At 57.4% G+C, this 19,324-nt stretch overlaps 1 protein-coding gene across 4 annotated transcripts in view; it reads left to right on the top strand.

The window, feature by feature from the left end:
- The window catches only part of RBM38 (RNA binding motif protein 38), a 39,413-nt gene that overhangs the window by 15,282 nt on the left and 4,807 nt on the right, over positions 1-19,324 (top strand). The window lies entirely within an intron of this gene.

Consider the following 19,324-nt stretch of genomic DNA (forward strand, 5'->3'; position numbering starts at 1 on the left):
CCCCAGGGCTCCCGGGTGCGGCAGGGCCGCTGGCGACGTCCCTTTTTGTCGAAGCTGCAACTCTTTTCTTACCGTCATCGTTTTGCTACTAAGATGATTTCAGAATGTCAGTCTATTTTTTCAACCGGAACTCCCACCACCAAGAATCCAGAACCTATTTTTGACTTTGAGAGACTCACTTTGGTCGCCGGCTCCACCCGAGGACACAGTGACAGTATTTCGTGTGATAAAACGTCTGCCAGCTGGAGGGCCAGGAGCCCCTCGGAGGGCAGGCGTCTCCAGGCCGGTCTCGCTAGGTGATAACAAGTTGTCTCAGAGCTCGTCCCCGACCTGGTCCGCAGAGGGCGGGAAGGAGTGGGGCCCGAGGTGATGCTGGCCGAGGGGCTGCAGTGAAGTGTCCTGGCCAGTGGCAGGGGGCCTCCGAGTGTGGAACCGCACAGCCTCACCCGCCCGCCCTCCCTCGTGGGGTCACCTGCTGTATACCAGCCCTGGCGGTGGGATTGAGCTGAGACCCGTCCCACCTGCCTTGGGGGCTCAGTCCAGGGTGGAGGCGTTCCAACAGGCCGTCGGGGGACTCCCGGACGGGGTACCTGGGCTGTGTAGTGGCCCCTTCCCCTGCTCAGAGGAGGAGGGGAGTGAGCCAAGGGGCAGCCTGGCAGAGGAGACAGGCAGAGGAATTTGGGGAGGGCGGGCCGCAGAGTTGGGGGGCACTGGGGGTATTCCTTCGGACCTACCTCAGGGAAGTGGGAGGCCTCAGGGGGCTGACGACGTGGGCAAGCACTTCGCGGCACGCCTGGTACAGAGTCAAGGCCCAGAACATAAAGGTAGCTAATATTATAATAATATTTTTATTAGAACGTTCTGATTATAAAAATAAAACTTGTTTTCTTTAAAGAAAAAGTTGGTCTGTGATGTTTCTCTTGAAGTGGGAGCCTTCAGCACCACGCCCGCCCCCGGCCCCAGTGATCGTCGGCAAGTTGCTCTCAGGTCCAGATCCTATACCCGGTGTCACGGCTTGGGAGCCGGGGGTTTTAGTCGTCTGTTCCTTGACCCCCTACCCTGCACCGGCCTATGGGTATCCAGAGTGATGGGACAGACGCAGTGCCCCCATCACCACCCACCTTCCCACTGAAGTAGGGAAGGAACAGACACTCCGCCACCCCCTGGGGGCTTGCTCCCCTGCAGCCCGCTGCAAGTGCAGGGGAGGGCTGACTGGCTCAGCGAGGTGACCTGTTCCAAGCAGCATCCTGGGCACGGTGGCTGGGGGCAGGAGCGGCAAGCATGCTGTTGTGATTGGTCAGAATCCCATGGGATGGAGGGCAGCTCTCCAAGAGAAGGGAGGGTGCTTCTAGAAGAACCTGAGTAACGGCGGCTGAGGGGACAGAACAGGTGTCTGCCAGCTGCCCTTAGGGGTGCTGGTAGGGTACAAGGTCACAGGAAGGGAAGTCTTGGTCGGGGGCTGAGGGGGCCCAGCCCACAGATGGTCCTGGTCTTTCACAGAACTGCTGGAGCCACAACTCCAGGCTGGAGAAATGGGGGATCCACAGGGGAGGTGTTAAGGCTGGAAAGGAGATTAATTCACTCATTCATTAATTCCAAGACACATGTGCCCGGTATAGAAGCAAAGCACTGGGGAGAACCATAAAACGGACATGATACTACCCACTGGGGTATATAATCTAGTGGGGGAGACCTAACAAACATGCGTGTGGGATCATTGTGGATACTGATGAGCACTATGAAGCAGGTATCACAGGGTGATGGAGAATGACGGTTCTAGGCAGAGGGCAGCAAGTGCAAAGGCCCTGGGGTAGGTGCATGGAGCAAGGAGGCCAGTACGGCTGGGGAAGGGTACTGAGGAGAAAGTGGCAGGAGAGGACTTTAGGGAAGTGATGGAACTGGAGCCTAGGAAGCTGCAGGACCCAGGGACGGTCCTGCTGTGGTGTGCAGTCTGGGGCGGGAGAGTCGATGCACTGATAGCCCAGCAAGCTTAGCACAGTGTGGTCTGATCGATGCTGCCAGTGGGGAGGCCCCTGAGCCTGGTGGGGGCGGGGGGAGTGGTGGACGCCCCAGCTGGACCGCACAGAATGGAGGGGCTCCTGGGGCTCTCGGGGGAATGGAATGGGCACCCCTGGTGAGGGGGCCAGTTTGAGCAAAGGTTTGGAGGTTGTAGGTTCGGCCTACTTGGTGTGCTCCAGGCACCAGGCGTATCGTGCTCTGACCCTGCAGAGCCGGGCCCCATAACATGCAATCTGTCCCCATCTCCTTCCGTCACCTCCCCCAGGCGTCACGTCCCTCTCTGGCCGAGCCAGAGATTCCCGTTGCTCTCAACTCCTCTCCCTTGTCTTCACGTCTAACCTGTTGCCAGGTACAGAAGTTTCCACCAGCTAAGCCTATCTGGGACCTGCCCCCTCTTTCCTGGACCCTCACCATGACCCCTTTGCTGCTTCTGTCCTTGACTTCCTGTAGTCCATGCAACACATACAGCCAGAGGGGTCCTGTTCAGCATAAGTGAGACCACATCTCCCAGCTCAGAGTCCTCCGTGGCTCCCCGTGGTCCTGGAAGGAAAAGCCAATGCTATCACTGTGGACTGTGAGGCCCAGACTAGCCTCCTCCCTTTTGGCTAGACACACCAGTCACAGCCCACCACAGGCCCTTTGCACATGCTATAGAGTCCTCTAGTTTCTACCAGCTGAGTCCCTCTTTCAGCTCTCAGCCCAAAAGTTTGAGTTCAAGGAACTTGAAGCCTGCAAGCATTCTGAACCTGATTCAGCCGATAATGAGTGGGCATCAGAGATTTCTGACAGGAGTTTTAGGACCATTCATTCAGAACGTGGGGCAGATCTGAGCTGGGAGAGGCTGGGCGAGGGGAATGGAGGACAGAGACCAGTGACTGCAGTGTCCACATGGAATGGGGTGAAAGGAAGCATGGTGAGCCGAGCACTTGTGCAGAACCGGATCTGACCCCGGAACCCACCAACTACTCCACGTGGTCGGCCCTTGAGCCCACTACAAGGGCTTTGAAGTGAGATGGGGTTACCCCAATGTGGGGAGGGCACTTGCAGTGGACTTGGGGCCACCTTCTCTGCACCTTCCCTGGGGATCCCCAAGGGACCTCCTTGGGCGTTTTCCAGTGACTTTGACTTGAAGATTTGCAAATTCCCTTTTTCTGTGGCCCAGGACCCCTGGCCTCTGCCCAGGGAAGAGTTGGGGTTCCCAGGGTCGAGTCAGGTGAGATCCTGCCAGGCGTGTTGGCTTTTCTTACCAGGGACCCGGGCCTGTCCCTCCCCCCGCCTGCTGGGTCTTAGTTTGCAAACACTGGCAAGGGGTCAGGGAGGTCAGCGTGGGGCTCCTGGCTCAGGGGAGACATTGGCTGCCGCTGATAAGGGCTTGGGGGCCGGGCAGGGGCTTGCGGGTGCTGCCAGGGTTATCTGGAGGGCCACTTGCTGCCAGCCCATTTCCTGTCGCTATCGACTTGTGGCAGCCTCTGGGACAGTCCTCGGGAACTTGAAAACAGCCTCCTGGGTCCCAGGTCTGAGGTCTCTGGATGGTGGCAAACTGAGGAGAGAGTTTCCCAAGTCACCGGCTCCAAGCGGAAGGCAGGGCCAGCTACGGCGGCACTGGGGCGGCCAGGACCACAGCCACCAGTGTCGGCCACAGTAATCATAAATAATGACCATGGGCCCAGCCGCTGACCTCTGCGGGGCTGCCCCGGGTCAGGCACAGTGCTGAGTGCTTTACACCGATGGTCTCAGTCACCCTCGAGGTGAACATTCTGGAGGGGGTCTTCCCTGGAGGGGCGGGGCCCTGGCCCCACCCAGGCCAGCAGGGAGAGCTCGGCCTGCCTCCACCTCCCTCTGCGTCTTCGAGAAAGGGGCTATGATCGTCCTCCGAGGGTAGGACTCCCTGCCCCTTCTTTGCCTGTGCTCCTAGCAGCCAGCCAGGGGGCGTGGGCTCAAGGAGGGGCCCCGGGGTCCCCAGCTCCTTCCTCGTCTGTATCTGTCCCATCGCCCCTGGTCCCACACACCCAGAGGGCCAGGCGCGCGCGCATACACACACACGCTTTCTGCTTTTCTCCCCAATCCCCACGTATACACACAGCTAGTCACATACACACTGACACAAACATACACACTCACAGATGTGCACACATACAGATACGCACCACGCAAGTCACACACACACGTCTGTATGCTACACACAGATACTCACACCCGCATACACAGGGACACACGCCCGGGCACATGCACACAGGCACACACGTGTGTACACATCCAGACTCACACACAGTTCACATCTGTGCACAGAGTCCCATCATACACATTGCAGATACAGACACATGTGTACACAAGCAGAGACAGACACACAGACGTGCCGGTGGACACACGACCATTCACATGCACGCACGGAGGCACACAAACCCGTCCCCTCCCAGACACGCACACACACCTTCGCTCACACACGCAAACTGACAAGCCAGAACCGCCCCCACGGTCTGGGGCCCACGTTCAGTGTGTCAGCAGCATCCAGGGTTTTGAGGGGCTCACAGGTTGGACCCGCTGGGGAAGAGGGACGAGGGCCGTGAGCCAGGCCCCGCGGCTCAGAGGGTACGGGCGGGACGCGGAGGTGGCGGGGCCTGGGGTCGGGGGATGGCGGGGCCGTGACTGGGTGGTTGAGTCCCCCAGGGGGCAGGCCCCGGCCAGCCTGGCGGAGAGGAGAAGGGAGCGAAGGTTTGCCTTGGGGGCAGGAAGGGAAGGGTGGGAAGTGCCCAGGGCTGTGGCTGCAGACACAGGACGTCACGGGCACCCGTGTCCTCCTGGTGCACCCGAAGTCTTCCAACTGCCACCGTCCGCCGCCCCGCTCTTGTCCTCTGGCCTCAGGGGAATGAGCCCCTGGGAATGGCCCCAAGCAGAGCTGGGTGGGAGTTGGGCGAGCACCCCTCTCATTCACCCCTGGGGGTTGCGGATAACTCGGGGTGCGTGTTCCTCGGTGGGATGGTCCGATGGCCCACAGCAATGATCCATGACACATCCTTCCTGTTCCCTCCCACCTCGTCCCCACTCTGTGCTGGGCTTCCTGGGGTCGTGTCCCTAGCAAAGCGCGTCTCGCGGGGCACCTGCCCAGCCAGCTGAGCATGATCACAATCCCCGTGGTGGGGAGCAGAGCCCCTTGATCCAGCTATGCCTGAAGCTAGGTCCTGGGCTTTTCTGTTATAAGAGCTACTAAATTCTGCCTTTTCCATAAGCCTATTTAATTTTGTTTTTCTGTCCCTTGCAACCAAGACTGGGGACATAAATAGTTTCAATGGGCTTACGTGCTCAGGCCTGGGCAGTGCTGAAAATACCTTGGCTCCCTGCTCCCCACTGGCCCTTTGGGCAGGTCCTGTCCTCCCCTTTCTACAGGCGGAGACAGGTGCAGAGACGTTCCCCTGGCCAGTTCGTGTGCAGGTCTCATCCTCCTCTGGAGGATGCCCCGGGCGGAAGAGGCCCACCTGGACTTCAGGGAATGTGGCTGCCACATGGGCCGTGTGGGATTCCAGCTACGGGGTTGGGGGGGGGCACTTCCTTTACTGGTTAGAGCCTCATTATCCCACTTTCCAGATGAGCAAACTGAGGGCCACAGAGGAGAAAAGGAGAAAAGGGCTTCTCTGAGACCGCTGGGTTATTGCTCCCACTCTGGGGGTATAATCACTAAGGGACAGGCTGGGTATGGGGGCACACGATGTCACCTCCACACTACTTTGCCCTCGACACCTGCGGTGGGAGTGGGGCTCACCTAGCCAGCCCCTGGCATCTCTGGTCCTCAGTTTCTTGCACAGATGAGATGACCCCTAGGCGGCACCTGCAGGTCCTGCCTGCCCAGTGTCTACCCCCTTCCTCAGGGAATATCCCTTGGTTTTTCCTTTGAGGAGCTGGCCTACCTCACCCTTGAGCCACCCCCAGCTCAGCTCCCCAGCCCAGAGCATCAGCACATTCTACTCCCCTGGCCCCAGTGATTGGCTCCTAGGGATAGGCATGTGACCCAGTTTGGGTCAATGAGAGTCAGTCTTGGACTTCTGCTAGAACTCTTGGGGGGAAGGAAGCTCTTTCTGCCCGGAAGCCAGACTGAGAGCGGATAAGCCTGGAGCTGCTGGGAGGAGGGGAGGATGGAGAGGGACAATTTGAGCTTATGGAGACACTGCCTGAGAAGGAAGCCAGTACGAGGGCAAGTAGAGCTGTGAAGTGGAGAGGATACAGGGTCTTGGTGATACCTTTGGGGGCCCCTTGATCCAGCTATGCCTGAAGCTGGATCCTGGACTTTTCTGTTATAAGAGCTACTAAATTCCACCTTTTCCATAAGCCTATTTAATTTTGTTTTTCTGTCTCTTGCGACCAAGACTCTGGACATATATAGTTTCAATGGGCTTACATTATTTAGAATTAGATTGAGGGACATACATAGGAAAACACAAAATAACAGTGGTTCTTAGCCAGTTACAAGTTCATTTTCTCCCCAGTCATATAAAAATCTGAAGCAGGCAATCCAGAGCTTCAGTGACAGCTCCATAGTCACCAGGAACTCATGCTCCTTCTAACATCCCATTACACTATTTTAGTGCATGGCTTCCTTTCTCAAGACCATCTCATGGTACAAAATGGTTGCAGTATCTCCAGCATCATGTCCAAGTTGCAAGCAGCAAAAGGAAGAAGAGGAAGGTGAAAGGTGTACCTCAAGCTGAGACTTCCCTGGGAGACTTCCCAGAAGTTGCTTAGCATATGCTCTTCTTCCGTCTCATTGTTCAGAACTTAGTCATGGGCCATACCTAACTGAGAGGGAGGCTGGGGAATATAGGTGTTTAGTTGGGTGTAGAGCCACCTGGAGACAGGGAGCCTTCTGTTATTGAGGAAGAAGTCAGAATGTCCCTTAGTAGTAGACGATTTGCAGTTTCTGTCTCGGGCTCTTCCAGCAATAATGCTGTGGGTCCGGGGGAATCACGGTCCCACGGGGATTTGTGAAGACGGTCACCGTCAGCCTGTGCTCTCTGTCTCCACCTTCACACTGGCCAGCGGGGTTGGACCTACCACCATTTTGTGCCCATTTCACACACGGGGAAACCGAGGCTCAGAGTGCTCACGGAACTTGCCTGAGGTCACCTGGTTCCCTGGGGGCAGTTCAGGGGTGACAGCTGAACTTCTTCCTCATTGATGTGTTCAAGTTTGGTGAATAGTCCTCCCAGGGCATGTCACGCTCGAGCGGGACTTGAGACCCAAAGTGCTTTCGCATGGGGAGTCCTTGCGTGGGTGGGGTTCTGGGTCCTGCGCTGCCCCAAGGTGCATCTGATATTCTCCCGTGTGCTGTCTCATTTGCCCACTGCCAGAACCCGCCCACGCGGAGTGGGTTACTAGCCCCATTTAATGGAAGGGAAGACTGAGGCTCAGAGGGGCAAGGTGGCGTGGTTGGAAATGGCTGCTCCAGGCTCAGGTGGGTGTGCCTGGCTCCGAGGCTGTGTTGCTGGCCTCTGCTATGCGGCCTCCAGGAGCTTGCGGTGGGACATCTTGGCCAGGGCTCCCACCGGCCCCCTCTGCCCCGCACCCCTCTTCCCCGCGGGCCGTCAAGGCGTGGCACAAAAGGCCAGGTGCTCGGGCCCCTCCGGCTCTGCCACTGTCTTGTCGCTGCCTGTCCTTGGGTGATGGCTGGGTCACGGTTACATCCCCTGCACGTGGGGCCATCACCGTGGCCGCCCTCCGCGGGGCCACGGCAAGGATGAAAGGAGGCCACGCACTGCAGGCCTGGTTGGAGTAGGCACAGCGTGCGGGGTGGCACTCCCAGAGCTCCCAGCCCCTGCGCCCGCAGGGGAGCCAGGCAAGCAGTTGAGGGCTGAGGCGAGAGAAAACCACCCTAATTCCTTCTGATGAAGCCGCCGCCTGCCTCTCCGCGTCCCACCTGCGGACCAAGGATCCCATGTTTCCCGTCCAAGGAGAAAGCCACCCCCAGGGCGTTTTCGTCTCTCACCCTGGAACTGGGGTCATCCTCGGAGCCCCAGGACCGATGAGAACTGATATTTATTGAACGCTTTCCATGACTTTGTGTCTCTTCTTTCCCTGAACCCTGCCAGCCGCCTGGGGGAGGTTGACTGTGCCCCGTCCACAGATGGGGAAACCAAGGCTGGGAAGGCGGGGTGGACGCAGCCACCTGGGCAAGGCCAGAGAGCTGGTGCGCGGCAGAGCCAGGATTCGGACCCAAGATCCCGCCGCTGGCGGTCACGCCACCCTGCCCTGGGGCCCGAGCCCGGTTCTTCCGCGTCCTCACCCCATAGCCAGCTTGGGCGTGTGGCCTTCCACGCTCCCTGCCCTGGCTGCTGAATCACACTTGTGTTTGTGCCGCAGAGATGTAAACACCAAACTGGGAGCCCCGGGGTTGGGGACCATCCAAACCCAGCCAGAATGACAGGGGCAGCTGCCCGGAGGCTCTGGGGCTGGGTGTCTGCACAGGGCACAGCCTGGAGTGGGCACCTGGCCCTGCAGATACCTCCTGGGCCTCCTGCTGGGGCCGATAAGTGCCTGGCTCTGCTTATCAGCCCCGCTCCCTTGCCTGCTCTACCCGAAGCCCGGTGCCTGCGTCGGGGTGCACAGCGGCCTGGCCGTCGATGATGGGGTGAACTTCCCCAAGCCCGGCCCACCGGACCCCTGAGCTCAGTGCATCAGAGACAGCTGAGTTGTCTCTCGCTGCTTCCGGGTGCCGCCTGCTGGCTTCCCTGCTCCCGTGACGGGGGCATTTTTAGAGAAATTAAAACTAAAGCTATTTTTTTTCTAAGTTATAAAATTCACACGGTTGGGGGGGAATTCTGAAAGAAACGTATTAAGATAATCTCCATAGATGTATGAACATGGGAGGAAGGAAACAGGGCAGATGTTCATGGCAACAGGACTGCAAGAGAGCCTTCCTTTGTTCTTCTCGAGGTTCTGTATTCCTTACAGCTGAGTAATGGGCATCAGAAAGCGAACTTTGGCTGTACAGACTCCAGATACCAACGGGGAGGGGTGCTTTCTGCAGCTGTCAGCAGCTCATGTTGCTCTGGGCTCCCTGGTGAGCCCGGGCTGGGGGGGGCAGCGGCTCTTCTTACCCCCTCCTGTCTCTTGTCTATGGCAACCTACTCGATTTTCTAAGAAGGTAATTCACAGAATGTGCTGTTGCCTGGCATAGAACCTTCTGTGGCTCCCTACTGCCCTGGAATAAAATCCCGGTTCCTTGTCTCAGCTTCCATGGCTGGCGTGAGCCGGCCCCGCCAGCTCTCAGGTGCCTCTCTCAAGAGCCACTCTCCCACCAGATGTCCTGCTCTGGCTCCTTCTTGCCCCTTAGCCTGAGCTCCAAAGTCACCAGGTGTCAGCTCAGAGGTCACCCCCGCTCCCAACCCCCAGATACCTTCCTGGGTCTCCTTGTCTAAGCTGCTTCCCCCACCCCCATCCCTGTTCTCTCTCATTTTTCTTTTCTTTTCTTTTTTTTTTTAAGATTTTATTTATTTACTTGACACAGAGAGAGACAGCCAGCGAGAGAGGGAACACAAGCAGGGGGAGTGGGAGAGGAAGAAGCAGGCTCCCGGTGGAGAAGCCTGATGCGGGGCTCGATCCCAAGACTCCAGGATCACGCTCTGAGCTGAAGGCAGACGCTTAATGACTGAGCCACCCAGGCGCCCCTTCTTTTCTTTTTTTCCTGAACGGCTGTCTCTTTTTCTGTTGCCCCCATCTGGGACAAGGGCCTGCACCCGGCCTCAGAGCGTCCTGGGTGTGATTCTGGGCTGCCTCTAGCTCCTCCTTGGAGCTGGCTGGGGTCTCTGGGCAGCGTTCCTCCAACACCCCCACTCCTGGAGTGTAGGCCTTGACCCTGACCGACCCTAGGCCTCCCACGACCCAGGAGACCCATCCCGTGCTGCTGGGACCCCATTGCTGACCAGCAGGCAGCCTGAACTCTCCTGGGCAAAGGCAGAGGTGAACACTGCAGGAGGCTGCTTGGCTCCCACAGGCCCCGGCTGAGCGAATGGCTTGTGCACAAGGCCGCCACCCTGAATCTCAAGCTGAGCTTTGCTAGAAGCCTCCAGGGTAACAAGGGGTGTGGGCCAGCTGTGCTCCTCGTCCTGGGGCGGGCGGGCCGGAGAGTCCTGCCTTGACTGAGCTCCTAGCTTGTGCCAGTTCCCGTGCCCGCTGCCCAGGGGCATCAGCCACATAACTGTGTGGGATGCACGTACCCCGTCCCCATTTTGCAGACACAGAAACTGAGACTCCAAGTAGCTGGGGAGCTTGCCTGAGTCCACACAGCCAGTCGCTGGCAGACACCAAAGCCAGCCCCTTCACCTGCTGCTGGGCTCTCCACTGGAGGGAGCAGTGATGTGAAGTACGGTGCAGCCACGAAGAGCCATGAGATGGGGGTGCATTTCTTGCCTTGGAGAAATGCTTATGGAGCACTGCGGGAAGGAAAGGGCAGCGACCAACGGAAGCTTCTCTGGCAGCCCTGGGCCCACCTCCCCTACAGCAACGATTAAACACGCTCTCCAGTTTACCGTTGTCCCCGGCCCGCCTTACTGTGCCCTCACCAAGCTCTGGGGTGTTTTTGTTTGTCGGTAGAAGCCACGGGAGAGAGTCAAGTGGGGGACAAAGGCAGAGGCCGCACCAGGCACACACATGTTTTATACTAGAGGACATTCAGACATTAAGCCCTGAATGGATGGAGGGAGGGACAGATGGGTGGATGGAAGAAAGGATGGACAGACTGAGAGACGGGGAGGGAGGGATGAATGCTAGGGTAGAGGGATGGAGAGACAGATGGAGTGATGGATGGAGGGATAGATAGACTGCCAACCCTCATCCCCAACCCCACAAAGTCTGCTTTGCCTCAGGAGCTGGTTTAGTGCAAGGGTTAGCGATTCAAGAGTTTGGAATCAGACAGACTCGAGCTTGAATTTGAGTCCCTTTCCATACAAGCTGTGTGAACTTGGGCAAGTCACTCACCCCGTCTGATCCTCCATTTTCCCATCAATTAAAAGAATGGAGAGTGCTAGCTCGTAGTGGGAAGAGCACGTAGGGCCAGGTTTGAGGGAGGAACCCCGGGGTGGGGGGCAGTCCTTGGTTTCTAACCATGCTGCTCCCGCCGCCCTGCCCGTGCTGTCCCGAGAAAGCAGGTCGGTCTCCGGGGACACTCAGTGCTCCCCACCCCTCCAGTTCGAGGAGCTCAGGTTCTCACTGGACCAACACCAGTCGCATCGTTTGCTTGTTGCCTCCAACCCCAGCGGGACAGGCGTGAGCCGCCGGACACACGGTCTGCGCTCAGGTTCTGTCTAGAAGCAGAAGGGCCCTCGCAGCCCCGTCCCAGCGCAATCCCTGTTATCAGGACCCCAGTCCTGGCTGTGCCTCAGCACCTGGCTCTGAGAGCTTCTCAGAACAACCCTGCACGGGCCCCACCCGGGATCCCCGTCTCCTGGAGCAGGGCCTGGGCCTGGGTATGTTTTCAAGAGCTTCTAGATGATTCTAGCGTGAAGTTTGGCCTAAGAACCACCATATTTAGTTCTTTCCAATTTTTTTATGTTTCCACGTGGCTGTTTTTTCTGTTTTTCTATTTAATTTGTTCGGAGATTAGAAAAGACTCTGCTTTCTGTAGTTAGAGGAAGAATTCAAATGTGTTTCCTTTTTAGGGTCTTGATGGTTCAGTTTAGAAAATATTTTTGGGGAATCCTCTCGGAATATAGCTGGTTAGAGCAGGGGAGATGCGGGCCTCTGTCTTTTTCCTTTATGTGGCTCTTAAGTCCTCCCTGAGGGTAGCGTGAGGCTGACTTCCAGCACAACTTAATAACACCTAGTGCAGGGCGCCTGGGCGGCTCAGTGGGTTGAACTTCTGACTTGATTTTGGCTCAGGTCATGATCTCAGGGTCGTGAGATCGAGGCCTGTGTCAGGCTCCCTGCTCCACGCGGCGTCTGCTTGAGATTCTCTCACTCCCTCTCTCTCTGCCCTTCCCCCATCTTGTGTGCTCTCTCTCTCTCAAATAAATACATAAAATCTTAAAAAAAAGAGAATAAAACTAAGTGTAAATCAAAGCAAAAAAGTAAGATTCCACTTCACACCCTTAGAATAGCTGGAATGAAAAGCTGGACAATACCACATGGTGGTGGGTGTTGGTGGGTGTTGGTAGGTTGGCAAGTATTGACAGGTTTTTGGGTGTTGGTGGGTGTTGGTAAGTTGGTAGGTGTTGGTAGGTGTTGGTTAGGTATTGGTAGGTGTTGGTTAGTTGGTAGGTGTTGGTAGGGGTTGCTAAGTTGGTGGGTGTTGGTGGGTGAGAATGTCGAGGAGTTGGAAGTCTACTGGTGGGAATGTCAGATGGAAGACAGCCTGGCGGGGCTTCAGATGATTAAACATAGAGCTGCCACATGACCCAGAAATTCCACCCCCAGGTGTCCACCCGAGACGAGTAAAAGCAAACAGCCACACACGGTCTCGTCCCTGAGTGCTCACTGCAGCGCTGTTCGTAGTAGTCAAAAAGCGGAAAGGACCCAAATGTCCATCAGTTGAGACATGGGTGAGCACCTGTGGTCTAGCCATACACTATTTGGCCATGAAAAGGGATGAAATTCTGATAGATGCTGCAACAGAGATGGACTTTGAGGACGCGGCGCTAAATGAAAGAAGCCCGTCGCGGGGGCCCGTCTTGTGCGCTCCTATTCCCACGAAGTGTCCAGGATGGGCGAGTCCATACAGACGGCGAGTGGTGTAGTGGTTGCCGGGGGGCTGAGGGGTGCAGGGTGCAGGGGGGCACCTGGGCTGGGGGTGCAGGGGGAGGGAGGGGGGTGCCCGCCGCTCACCAGACACACCTCACCAAGCAGCTCTTTGGAAACCAGCAAGGCAGTGGCTCTGGAAAAATGAGGAAAGACTAAAGAATATTCCAGAAACGAACAGCAGAAATCACCACGGGAAAACCCAGAACTCTGGGGCCCTCCCTGCCTGATCTATACTTGCATGTGACTCCTGTTTCGGATAACGTGTTGGATAGTCACCCCATCCTTCTTGTTGTTTGTACCCAAAATCTCTGTTTGGCTGGCATCATAGGGTAGCGGTGGTGACCTGGGGCAGGGTCAGCCCTCAACAGGGAGTGGGCTACCGTGCTGGGCTGTGTCCCCAGGTCACACAGGGAGGGAGGCGGCCAGCTTCACAGCACTGGGGAGGGGTCCAGCCCTCTCCCAGGCCTCCACCCACACTCACCCCCACCCCAGCCTCTGGCTCTATGGCCTGTGGGTGGACACTGGGACCAACTCGTCCCCCAACCATCAGGTGTAACCCCAGGGGGTCAGGGATGGGGGGCGGGGGTGCTGATGGAAGGTGCCTTCAGGGAATTCAGGGCAGGTTGAGGGGCTGTGTCTGGCGAATATGAACTTTCCTTCTTACTTTATTCTTTGTTTGAACATGGTGCCACAAATGCATGGTGCTTCTGCAATTATTAAAAAAACAGATTAAAAACAAATATAATCTCACAGAAGTCTGCCAAGTACAATGAGAAATTCCCTCTGATGCCACCCCCAGGAGGTCACATTTGTCTTTGTCCCTCCAGATTTCTGTCCTAGGACAGGGTGACGCAGCCACCAATACTCTCTAGTGGGACCTCGCTGTTTGGCAGCTTGCTTTTCCGCTCCCCTTCGTGGAACACGGCCCGCTTGTCGGCTCTGCGTTCCGTGATCTATACTGATATGTATTAGCACCTGCTGTGTAGACGTTCTTCTAGGCTCTGCGGACGTGGCAGGGAGCAAAGTGGACAAATCCCTGCCCCTGTGAGGCTTCCAGTTTCCTGGGAGAGATGGACAGTCAACAAGGAAGCAAACACCAAGATCACTACATGGGATTCCTGGGGGGCTCAGTAGGTTACGTGTCTGCTTTCGGCTCAGGTCATGACCCCAGGGTCCTGGGATCGAGCCCCGTCGGGTTCCCTGCTCAGCGGGGAGTCTACTTCTCCCTCTGCCCTTCCTGCCTGCTCATGCTCTCTCTCTCAAATAAATAAATAAATTGAAAAGACCCTTACGGAAGCAGAAGGGAGCTGGGAAGGAAGTCACGGGGCCTCTGCACGAGCAGAGCGCTCTGCCCCGGGGTGCACTGCCCGCGGGTGCTCATGGGACGTGCCCATCCTCAGCCCCCTCCCCTCACTCTGCACCCTGCTGGCCCGCCTCCCCCAGCGCGCCGGTCAGGGCTAGGCGTCTCAGGGTTTCTTTGCGCAGTGAACACCTGCCTCCCGCCTTGGACTGGGAGCTGGGGGGGATCGGAGCGCGTCGGACCGACTGTGAACCCGCCACCCGTGCGGGGCACACGGCAGGGTGACTCAGTATACTTGCTGAACATATGGATTCTACAGATTGTCCACGAAATAATCGTCCAAGCTGAGAAGTCACCTGAGCAGCGAGGGGTGCGTCTTCAGGAGAAAGTTCACGGGGTACCCTGACCCCAGGCTCGGGGCCCGGCCGGCCGCTGACCTGGGAAAGGCCCGCAGGAATCCAGGCTCCGGGGAAAGGAGGGGAGCTGCCTCATCTGGGGGTGAGGGGGACGAGCAGAAGCGCCCCCCCCCGGACTCTCCTAGGTGATCAGAAGCGTCCATGGGACTGTGGCATGTAGACGCCTCCCACCGGGCTCCTCTTGGGACAGCCTCGCTCTTCTCCGAGGACGTCCGCACTCAGTTCTGACCATATTTGCCTCAGAGCCAAGTGGCCACCCGGTGGGGCCGTGGTATAAATATCAGTTTATTTACTCTGTGTCCCAGTAAAGCGTGCTTCTCGGTAACGAAAGGCTTCCCTGCGTGTTCTTGTATAAGTTTGGAAACGCGGCCCCGGGGCAGGAGGCAGTAACACGGGGCTCAGCCTGGGAGAGGTTTGCTGGCGGTTCTAAATCACCTTCACTGGGCTGGCCTGGGGCTCTCCCTCCCAGCCACCCTGCACCAGCCTCCCCACCGGAAAGGAAAACAGCAAATTCCCTGTGAGGTCGGACCTCCCACCTGCCCCCTCATGCAGGGGCTGCTGTGGGCATTTGCCAACTTTCTGTAACTGTGCCCTCGTTTTCCTCTGGGGGACCTGCCCTGGGTTCCAGGTGGTTCCAGATCCTTCAGCTCCTTCTACAAATACCCGAGCTTCTCTTCTGTGCCAGGCACTGGGGGTGCAACAGGAAAAAGATGAGTGTGGGCTAGTGCCCTGACAGGAGCTCGCCTGATCAGGAACACCAGCAAAGAAATCACTGAGTTACAAATTTGTGAAGGAAGCAAACAGGTGAGTGACTAGAGAAGAATCTGGAGGGTCCAGATCAGCGGTGGGTCCAGCACAAGGCTCACTGGACAGAAATTGTTATCAGAGGCAACAGTGGGAAGAACATTCCAGAGACGGTCACAGCACGTGCAAAGGCCCTGAGGTTGGATGTACCCAGCCAGTCTGGAGGGCAGGGAGGCCTGCAAAGCAAGAGCGTGGTCTGGGAACCGAGGTTGAGGTTGGCACAGTGGATAGGGAACTGGGTGGGGACGAATGCATTAAGCCACTCTCCCCAAGCCCCCACCAAATAAAAAATGGGCAGCTGGCATGGCTTCGGCACAGCTTCCTGTGGGTTGGGAGCATGGGGCCTGACTAGGAGCGCTCCCTGGCATCTTTGTTCTCTCCCCTCCCCCGGGCGCCGTTCCCCCATCACCTCTGCATTTGCAATGATGGAGGCCGAGACGAGACCCGTCGCCAGCATGACTTCCGTTCTTGCTTCCTCCTGGCCTCCCAGAATAGCGTTTGACACCTCCCCGAGGTCTCCACCTGCCACTCCTGGCTGTCTCCGCCCACCCTTCCTCCCCGAAGAGGAGGGGAAGTGGCGCTGTTCTCTGGTGGGGACAAGTTGCGGGGATGGTTGGCTTAGTGGGAAGGGAGGGGACAGACAGGTCCCAAGGAGCAGTGAGCCCCATCAGCCTGGCCCCCTCTGCACCCTAGGCCAGTGGTTTCTCCGGCCTCTAGCTATGGGTGGGCCCCTCCTTGCTGTGAATAGTGGTGGCATTTTTATCAGGATAGTTGCACAGCTTCTGTCTACCAGTGTATTGACCGGGCGTCACAGAGGCAAGTCTGTCCCCTCCTGTCCCACACCCAGTTTTCTCCCTGGAGGCCTCCAGCACCTCCAGTTTGGACACACTCGCGTTTTGCACGTCGGCCCATCCATTCTCGCCCATATTCCCTGGAATACATCTTGAAGGGCTCCCACTCAGCCCCCGCAGGGTTTGCTCTGGCCTCCTTGCCACCGTGGGGTGTCCAGCCGTGTGGGTGGTGCGTCTCTGTCGCCGGTGCCCTGGGATGCAGATGGAAGGGGAGGACGAATCCCTTCAGACAAGCCGCCTGTGCCTGTGTCTGCCATGGTCCGGTAGGCGAGCACCTGCTGGGACCTCACCTGTGCGCTTTCTCTGTCCTGGCTCAGCCCTGCCAGACGGGCACATGGAAGGGCACGTTTGGGGACTAAGGGCCACGCTTTTAAAATTCATTTTCTAAATTCAGTTACCCGGCAGGAACCTGCCCCCTGCTCCCCCAAATGGTTTCCTGGGTGTCTTCTGGGGTGTCTGAGGGGGCTCGTGTATGCCTCAAACCAAGCTTGGAGATTGTAGAGACTTCCCTGTTCTTCTTTTTCCTGCTTTGCTCTCAACTGCTCGTGCCTGCCGCCCCCAGGTTCCTGAAAAAAGCTGCCTGCTGCCCCTGTCCCCAGACTCTAGGGCCGTGCCCAGGTTTTGGCCAGCAGGTGCGTGCAGCGCTCCAGCCTGTGAGCTGCCGAGGGCCTCAGGGCGGGGCTGAGACTCTATCACCAGCCCCAACCCCTCCCTTCATATAAATACATATGTAAATCCTTTCTCCATTTATTTAGTGAACAAGTACCAAATACAAGGTCCTAGTGGATAAAAGAAACTGTGCAAATCATCACAGGAATAATTATTTAATTTAATAATTAATAATTATTTATTTAATTTCAGGCTGATAAAGACCACAGAGATGTGCTGAGCGCTCCCAGGTGAGCCTCTGTCTCAGGGCCTTTGCACATGCTATTCCCTTTACCTGGAATTCTCATCCCCAGGTATCCACATGGCTCACTTCTTATCTTGCTCCATTAAAAATTACAGCCCCACGCTCCCTCTCCCTCCCCTGCTCATTTTTCTCTGTAGCTCTCATCACACCTTAAACCTATATTTACCAGTTATTATTGCTGGAACATTCCTTACTTGTCTGTCGATTGCCTGTACCCCTGGGGGAGTGTAGGTCCACAGAGCAGGCATTTTTGCCTATCTTGTTCACTGATCTGTCTCCAGTACCTAGAAAAGTGCCTAATACAGAATAGCCACTGAGTAAGTATTGAATGAATGAGTTACCTAACAGGGCACGTGACCTACTCAGCTCATCGGGGGCTAGGGAAGAGAGCGTCAGGGGACATTTTCCCACCACTGGCGACAGAAGCAGCTTTTGTGGGACCGTCTTTAAGAAAAAGAATATACATACGGTTACGTGTACAGCGTTAGGGCCAGAGACCCAAAGCCAGACTGGCGTCAAGGAAGGGAAAGGCACTCCTGGCAGAAGGAACAGCTTATGGGAAGGCTGGCGGTGACTGAGAGCCAGAGAAAGATGGGGAGAAGGTCAGCGTGGCCACAGCTTTGCAGGGGACCCAAGAGGGGCTGCAGAGCCACTGCGCACTGGCCAGGAAATGACGGGTGTGACACAGCGGCGTCCTGGTTTCTGCGGGATCCCAGGGAGATTGCCCCGACAGATGACCTTCGGGTTCCAGCAGGACAGAGCCCTGGGCCAGCCACCACTTTCCCACTCCTTCCATTGACCAGGTGGAGGGTGGCCCCAGCTGCAGCCTTCCTGTCAGCCTCCAGGAAGGCGTCTCCCCTGCCTTGGGGTCCCCGCTCACCCCTAACCCACCTGGAAAGATCCCTCGAGGCTGCCTGGGGAGGCTCCCCCTCCTTCCCTCCCCAGGCTCCTCTCAGAATAAAAGCTGGGGCCCTGGCTGGGGACATGTGCCCTGGCCCCAAGCCACTGTCAGCCATTTGCATCACAAATGAGACTCAGGCTGTTGGGCTCCAGCCAGCCGGCCTGGTGCTGCCCTCGGTGACTTAAGGACACGAGCCAGGATCCAGCTGCTGCTCCCGCTGCCCCCTCCCCCAGCGGCCTCACCGCACCCTCCCGGGAGATGCGGGCCCTCCGGCCTGCTCGGGACCTCCTGACCAGCCAGCCCTCCGCAGCAGCCGGCCAAGGAGGGCTCTCGAACGTCAGGGGGCCTCAGCACTTGACGTCTTTCCTCTTAGCTCTCACGCCAGCCCACTTTACAGAGGAGGGATCTGAGGCTCAGAGAGGGGCTTGATGTGCCCAAGGCTACTCAGCTAACACCCCACAGAGCGGGGCCTGGAACCCAGGGCGTTCTGCTCTAGAAACTGCGCTGTGAATGAGGCTCGTCTGTGTGGTCACCGTGCAGTGAGCACCAGTGGCTGAGTGACCGTCTAAGCACGGGCCTCTCTCTCCGGCATGATCGGGGGAGGGGGTGAGCTGCTTGTCCTTCTAGACTCCGAGCCCCGGGCGGTCGGGGCACTGCCCACGCCCACGTACAGTCGTGGCATGCAGCAAAGGCTTAATAAGTGTTTTTGAAGCGAACAATCGAGCAAATCGATCCACAGACTTTGCTTGGAGCCCAGGTTGCGCGTGCTCTCCCCCTGCAGAGGTCGATCATGTCTACCTCGGGGTCCCCAGTGCTGAGCACGTGGTCTGGCCCTCGGTGGGGTGCTGGAAGGTTCTCTGAGGTTCATCGGTGACTTATTTGCCATGGGCTGGCTGGGGCTCCTGCCTCAGAGCCTGGGAGCCCGGTGCCTAGGGAGGCCCCTGGCTAGCTCCCCTGTCTCTCCCTGGCTTGTTCCCTGGGGTTCTTCCCCATCCCAGGGCCCTTATTCGTGCTGTCTTCCTGCCTGGATGTGTCCCAGCAGTGGCTGCTTTCCCTCCTGTTTAATTGGCTTTGTTGTCACCTCCTCAGAGGGGTGCCCGTGGCTGCCGCATCTGGCTGGAACCCTCCGATAGTCTCTGTCCCTACCCCGTGTGTCTCTGGAGCCCTGAGTGTGCCCTCTGGTTGCTTTTTATTTGTTTTCTTGGGTTGGCCTGTGCCCCTTTCCGAATGAAAGAGGGAGACAGATGCAGACATAGAGAAAAGCAGAACATGTGTGAGAGCGACAGCGTGACTCACGGGCAGAGGCCCGAACAGAAACTGAAAGAAAAGCAGGAACCTCCGGAGTCTCTCAGAGAGACAGGGGAGCAGAGAAAGTGCCATGGGGGGGGGGGGGGGGGC

The sequence above is a fragment of the Ursus maritimus genome, unplaced genomic scaffold (genome assembly GCF_017311325.1).
Source record: "Ursus maritimus isolate PB19 unplaced genomic scaffold, ASM1731132v1 scaffold_22, whole genome shotgun sequence".
NCBI classification, from domain to species: Eukaryota; Metazoa; Chordata; class Mammalia; order Carnivora; family Ursidae; genus Ursus; species Ursus maritimus.